The sequence below is a fragment of the Erpetoichthys calabaricus genome, chromosome 12, assembly GCF_900747795.2.
Source record: "Erpetoichthys calabaricus chromosome 12, fErpCal1.3, whole genome shotgun sequence".
Classification (NCBI taxonomy): Eukaryota; Metazoa; Chordata; class Cladistia; order Polypteriformes; family Polypteridae; genus Erpetoichthys; species Erpetoichthys calabaricus.
Window position 1 is genome coordinate 82157256 of NC_041405.2, and position 6617 is coordinate 82163872.

The window sequence follows — 6617 nt, forward strand, 5'->3', positions numbered from 1 at the left end:
TTGCAATTCTGATCTCACACTTTCAGAAAAAGTATCCAGTTACCAGAAAAGGTTTTATCCGTGTTGTTACATCTAAAGTATTCAAAAGTATAATATAGAGCAATTTCTAGTATGTCTTTTGTGTGAGAAGGAACCGTTCAAATAGACTTGGAAAGTAGAAGGTAATGGTCAGGTAGCTTGGTTTATTAGGTGCAAAGTTAACTGAGATTCTCCTTTGTGCAAGTTTGCTAAGTCAATGCCACAAACTGCACTATAAAAGTAAATGTGTCATCAACATAATGCCAAAGTATGCTGGTCTGGTGAAAGGGACTTTGAGAATCGTTTTGCAGGTCTACTAATATGTTGTGTATTTTTGTTTCTGGGCATTAAAAAGTAACACAGTAAAACTGCTGCTAAAGGAAAGAAAACTTCCTTTAATAACCTCTTTTACCAAAAGTAAGATTATAAAGACTTAAAAATGCTGTCTATAAATTGCAATATGTATATAAATACAACTGCCCTGTGTTTTATTATGTACTAAAAAAGAAGAGAAAATGGGTATCTCTTTAAAACAACATTTAATGTTTTTTTTTTTTGTTTTGTTTTTATTCTTCACACTGAGCTGGTACTGAGCTGAATCTTAATCTTTAAATATATATATTTTTCCATCTATTCACTTTTCCTATGGAATTATAAACAAAATTATAAACAAAATATATACTTGAGGGTAGTTTTAATACAACAAAATATACATTGAGACTCTTAGAAAAGTATTTCAATAACAATAATAAAATGTTACTTAAAATTTTAGTGTCTGATCATGTAATGGTCATTTTCTTTGTATTTCATTTGTTTTATGATCACTGTAGATTTGTACATAAAATCAAACACTACTAAAACTGCATGCTACATGTGTAAATGCAGATTTATGGTAAGTATTTCAGTATCAATAAGCTAAAAATTGCTTAAGCATAAATGGGCAACATTGGTGCAAGGCAGGACTAGAGCCTAATCCTTAGTCTGCATGGTTATTATTCAGTCTTAAAGGAGTGCGATTTCTGTTTGCTCAGGCTTCTGGAGCTGTGTGTTTGCTGTTGAGTTCTGAGAAGCTAACTCTGTCATAGTAGATTCATTCCCCTTTTAATTTCATGTGTCCCTCCTAGTTTATTTTACCTATTAATAAAAATCTTTACATTTATTGTTTGAAAGTATATTATATACTTTTTAATTTTAGATAAAGAGCAAGCTCTTGCAATCAAAAGTCCTGCCTCTGTTTATTTTTAAGCAATTTTTTAAAAACCTGAAAACTAGTCTTTTGTACATTTTAAGTTGCCATTAATTCTCAGGGTGGTTATGATTTAATTAAATTACACAGATAATAAAGTAACATTATTAAGTAAGCATACGTGTTGAGATTCAATGTTTTTTAGAAGGGAGAATTAATCTGAAAAAAATAATTTTTTCCTGCAAAAAACTTTGTTTACAAAAAAAAAAAACATGCAAAAGAGCAAATTCTAAAAGCTTTTTTTTCCTAAATCATTTTAAAGTGTTCTCTTTCCTAGTTTAGCTGGATGTTTCATGACTGTATATAGAATTGTTAATTTAGGATAGCAAGTGTTAACTGGTACTCCTTTGTTCAGTACAATACAAAATATTTATATACATGAGTTAACTGGATTATTGAGGTGGTACCCGGACTGACTTTGTATATACATATTGCTCGTTGGAATGGAACAAAAAAAAAATGACACGATGTTTAATGAGCAGTGTCTCCTGATCTCTGGCTGGTTTAAAGGGTGAGACTTCATACTTGGATGGATATGGCCACGTGCCAGAGGGGGTGTAGCCTCCAGCTCACTTCTATGAAATTAATTAACAGACAAGCATCTAATAACATATGCAGTGTTATAAGACCTACAGCACTTGTCCCCTACTGTGTTCTAGAAATGACTGTTCACTAATGGTTGCCAGCAAACAATCTTGCCCACTATTGCATTACTGCCAGATTGACCCCTTTTCAAAGGACTGATGTACCATTAAGAGTTGGGTACAGCTGCTACTCCTGCTAGTGATTGATGTGCTCCGAGAGAGCACACACATACACAAAGAAAGGTGCTGTATCAAATACGCAAAACAAAATCTAACCTGATTCACCAAGACTCTTGTGGCATAAAATGCCACGCCACGTGGCTGACTTAGTGGTACCGAGGAGGGAACTACCCATGTGATAAAGTCACGCTAGGCTCTCAGCCATAGGGTGTTTGGGAAGAAAAGGTGCTAACACTTCTTAGAGGACTGAGCTCTTTGTAAGAAGACTTTTTCAATGTGGTGAAGTGAAGAATCAATTTTAATCAAGAATACCTTCTTGTGTTTTTGTTTAAAGGGTTTCATTTAATTATTCCCATGCAGATTTCATGAAGCCTAAGCCAAGGCAGAAAAACCTATGTACAAATTGGTTTTATAATAAACTAACCTTGCTGTTTATCCCGTTTATTATTTGGCATAAGGATTTTTAATTCTTAACATCTTACTGTTAAATGCCATTTAATTATGTATTATTTGTGTATTGTGTATTTCACCTTTAACATCTCGAAATGTAGTTTTTAGGCGAAATCTCGTTTCCATCTAATTTGATTATGCATTGGTTTAGTTGTTGAGCATACCTTTAAGATTTTTGTAGCCACTTTAATGTAAGATGTAATCATTTTAATTGTTATTGCTCCTTACCCAAATATCTGACTTTACATATTGTAAAGCAATCCAGAAATGACTTGATTGGTTTTAAAAAGTTGTTTAACAACAAATAAATGAAAATTTTTTTTGAACAAATGTCTGTGTTTTTCCTTCCCCTCACAGCTTTTCAAAAATGTAAGAAATAGCTGTGCTCTTTAAGGTGGAGTCCAAGTCCTTTCTCATACTGTCACTGTCATATGAAGCTTATTCCATGATCTTTAAGCAGTTTGTGTTTTCTAATGCCAGGCTCGGTTTTGAGCAGCACTTAGAAGTAAACGGCATGTGAGAGAGACATCCTGTGATATCGCACACTACCAAGTGTGAGCTTCCAGAATGACTACTTACAGTAATTTGGTAAAATGAAATATTTGGGACAGTGATCTGCTTTTGACATTGCTAAGGTTCTTGAATCTTTTTCACTCACATCAGCTCTTAACTTGCATAGTTCATGACAAGTGACATAACTTTATAAAGGTTGCTGTTGAAATCTTTTGGTGATGTTTGAGTCTTTTAATGCCAGATATGCTTTATCACAGGAAAAAGCCGACAGCCTGATTTCTCTTGAGACTTTTTAGCTACAGCTGTATTAGCTTAAGTTGGTTAAGAAGCACAAACATTCTGTTAGTGTTTTTCTGATTTTTTTTTTTTCTCAGTAAGTTCAACTTAAGCTGTTTTAAGAAAATTATTTACCATCACCCCCTGTATGGAGAGTCGTGCACTGCTGCTAGCCAGAAAGCAGAATTCAGCTCTGTAAACACCAGAGTGGCCAGCACAGTGAGACCATTCATAAGGGGATGAAGACTGGCAACATTGCTGGATTTTTACAGCTCATGTGATTTGGGCAGTGCGTCGTGTGCTTGCCTAGAAAGTTCACTGTGCCAAAATAAGAAAGCGGGGAGAAACAGGGACGTGGACGCACAGTTGTTTTCTGCACCTTTTGGCACTTTGACAGATATTTCATTGGATTTGAGCTGAAATGTCAAATGCGAATTAGACATTTATGGGCCTTGTGTACATGTGGAAAGTGGATAGCATGTCCTGATGGGCTAAAGAAATTGGAACTATTTTGCAGGTTTGCACAAGGATATCTGAACTTGTATGTTTAGAAATTTTCTAAATGCAGTATGGATGTTCTCTAGTTAGGCAATTCCTTACTGAGATGGGGAGGGAAAACTAGCACAGGTCCTGTTATAAACCCAAGTTTAATTAAATTACCTTCTCTGGAACTCAAACTCGTGTCAATACATTTGAGGTACTTGATTGATGAAGAAAATTTTATTAGGACCCAGTAGTGTTACATGGGTTCAGTCTGCTGAATTAGTGTTCATCTGTTAAAAATAACCTTCACTCATACCAAATATTTATAGTCTGTTACCAGGCCTGACTATTACCTACCATGTTTTGAAGTGAAATCCCCCAGCACAGGATGTTAAGCTACATGGCTGGCCAGCCTACTTAAAATGCTGAAGCCACACTGTTTTTTTTTTTAGTAAGTCTCTATCATGTATGGAGTCATCCATTTGTGAAGAAAGGGGTGAAGCTTGGAAGGGAAGCCATCCAGGTCTGTGATCTTCACTACCTTGAATTGAGCAGCTGCATCCAGAAAATGATTGGATAAGTGAATCACCAGATGATTCTCGGTTTGTCCACATCTTGATAGGTGTGTGAGCTTTGTTAGATGTAATTAGTGTATTGTACACTGTCACAGAACTTCTGCTTTGTGGGATTCCTTCTTGACCATTTTTGGTTCAACATGCCCTTTCACTTAAATTAAAATATCAGTGGAAGTCAAGAGTTTAGGGGAAGCAGGAGTAGATGTGTTGTGGGATCTAATGCAGAAGATCAACAAACAGCAGAGAATACCTGAGGAGTGGAGGAACAGTGCCACTGTACCCATTTATATGGAGAATAGATATTCAGGATTGAGGAAACTATAGAGTGATAAAGCTGATGTCACACACATTGAACATTTGGGAAATTGTTAGTACTAGGGTGTTGTACCGTGTTAGCCATTATGAATGTAGAGAAAAGCCAAGCAAAATGACACCTTTTAGAAATTGTTATAAAGAGAAGGCTCCAGAAAAAGACCACCACAGGGGAGGAACAGGAGAAGAAGTTACATGTGGCAGAAATGAGAATGTTGAGATACAGAAAAAAAGCCAGAATAAAAAATGAAACAATTGGGTACAACAAAAGTGGGAGAGACGTCTAAGTATGTACAGGAAAGTAGGGTGAAGTGGTATAGACATGTGATGAGGAGAGGCAATGAATATTCGGGCATCTTTTTGAGTAGTTGTCCCCAATGTCCTGGATAAATTGCCCACCACAGCCTGGTCTTTCTGGCCCCCAAAGTATCCCCAGTTCCTCATTGGCTAACTACGTATCTCACCCCTTCACCACCTAATGCTTAATTGTATGGTGAGTGTCCTGATGCAAGAATGGCTGCTGTAAAATCACCCAGGTGGATGCTACACACTGATGGTTTGTGGAAGAGGTTCTTTACTTTTTATATTAAAGCGCTATATAAATGTAATTAATTAATTAAAAGAGGCATGGTATTTGAAGTACAGGAGAGAAGAAGGTGGAGGTGGATGAATAGAGTAAGGGAAGAATTGAAGGAAGATGGCCTGACTGAGGAGTAGGTGTAGGACTGAGCTGTACAGAGAAAGTTACTATGTGTTTTATATCTGGTTTTACTGTTTTGGTGATATCTTTTCCTCCCAAGAACCGTAATTGTAGGCCATGTCCATAATGAATCATCTGTATGTTGAGTTGTCTTCATTATGAAAGTCCCTGCTAAGTATTCCAGAACAAGCATTGCATACATCTCATCGTCTAGCAAGTAGCCAGCATTAATGATATAAAGGCCTGTCTGTTATTGTTCTAAACACATCTCTTTGGAAGCACCCCAAGTATTTCCAGGTCTTGGGCCAAAAAGTCTTCAATATGTAGTATCTCTTTGTAACACTAGGGGGCAAGCTAGTCTAGAGAAAAGAAGAGAAACGTACATACAGTTTCAAGGAGCTCCTGCTGTAGTCAAGCATTTTCAGCTCATCCAGACAATAAAGTGCTGCCTCCTTCCTCTACTGTAGGCCAAGGTTTTGACTCCCTTGAAATGATAATAATGCAACTTGCTTGGTAAAGCACCTTGAAGCAAGAATTTCAATGTCGGGGTGCTGCGTGAAATAGTATCCGATTACTTCTTACAGAGTGAAGTGTCGATCGCATGACTTTTTATTGTAAAACTCCTCCCTTGTGTGGTTTTGGCCTGCTGCAACATACGTGTTTCATTTTATTTGGAAAGTAAGTGACTGACATTATCTAAAGTCCATCACAGGGTGAACACATGCACTCACTCCTACACACACACAAGGGCCAGCATCACCAATCCGCTTAACCTGCATGTCTTTGGACTGTGGAGGGGGGAACATCTCCAAGCTGTGAAGACCCCGCTACTGAGTCACCTCCTTAGTGCTTTAATGGTTTGATCCACTGAGGGATGCCATCTGGAGTTGTGTGCTCCTGGTGGGGCCACCCATACCGGCGAGGTCAGAGGTGAAGTCCTGATTCAACCAACTCCTTGTCCACCAAGGGTCTATCCAAAGTGGTGCAACTTTCTGTCATTCTTTGCATCCATGCACACGGCTTGCCACATGGAGTCCCAGCAGGAAGTGAAGCTGTGTGACTGAGGATTGCACACTCTCGGTACCACAGATATAAAGAACCTCTTTGCGCAGGTTCTTCCCTCTACGTGTCAAACATGAACGGACAGCGTAATTGTCAGATCGATGGGCAGCCTTGACTGCAATGCAACTGTGCTACCTCTGTACCACCCTACCTAAAGTGAATTTGTGTGAGAATATTTTTTCTAATATATCTGTATCCATTCTCTCATGGGTTCTGGG

General features: G+C 37.7%; 1 protein-coding gene across 1 annotated transcript in view; it reads left to right on the forward strand.

Moving 5' to 3' along the window:
- The window catches only part of foxo4 (forkhead box O4), a 39475-nt gene extending 36667 nt beyond the window's left edge, over positions 1-2808 (forward strand). The window contains exon 3 of the mRNA XM_028815744.2: positions 1-2808. This exon is cut by the window's left edge and continues 1338 nt beyond it. The gene's annotated coding sequence lies outside the window, so the exon portion shown is untranslated.
- Positions 2809-6617: the final 3809 nt, after the last annotated feature.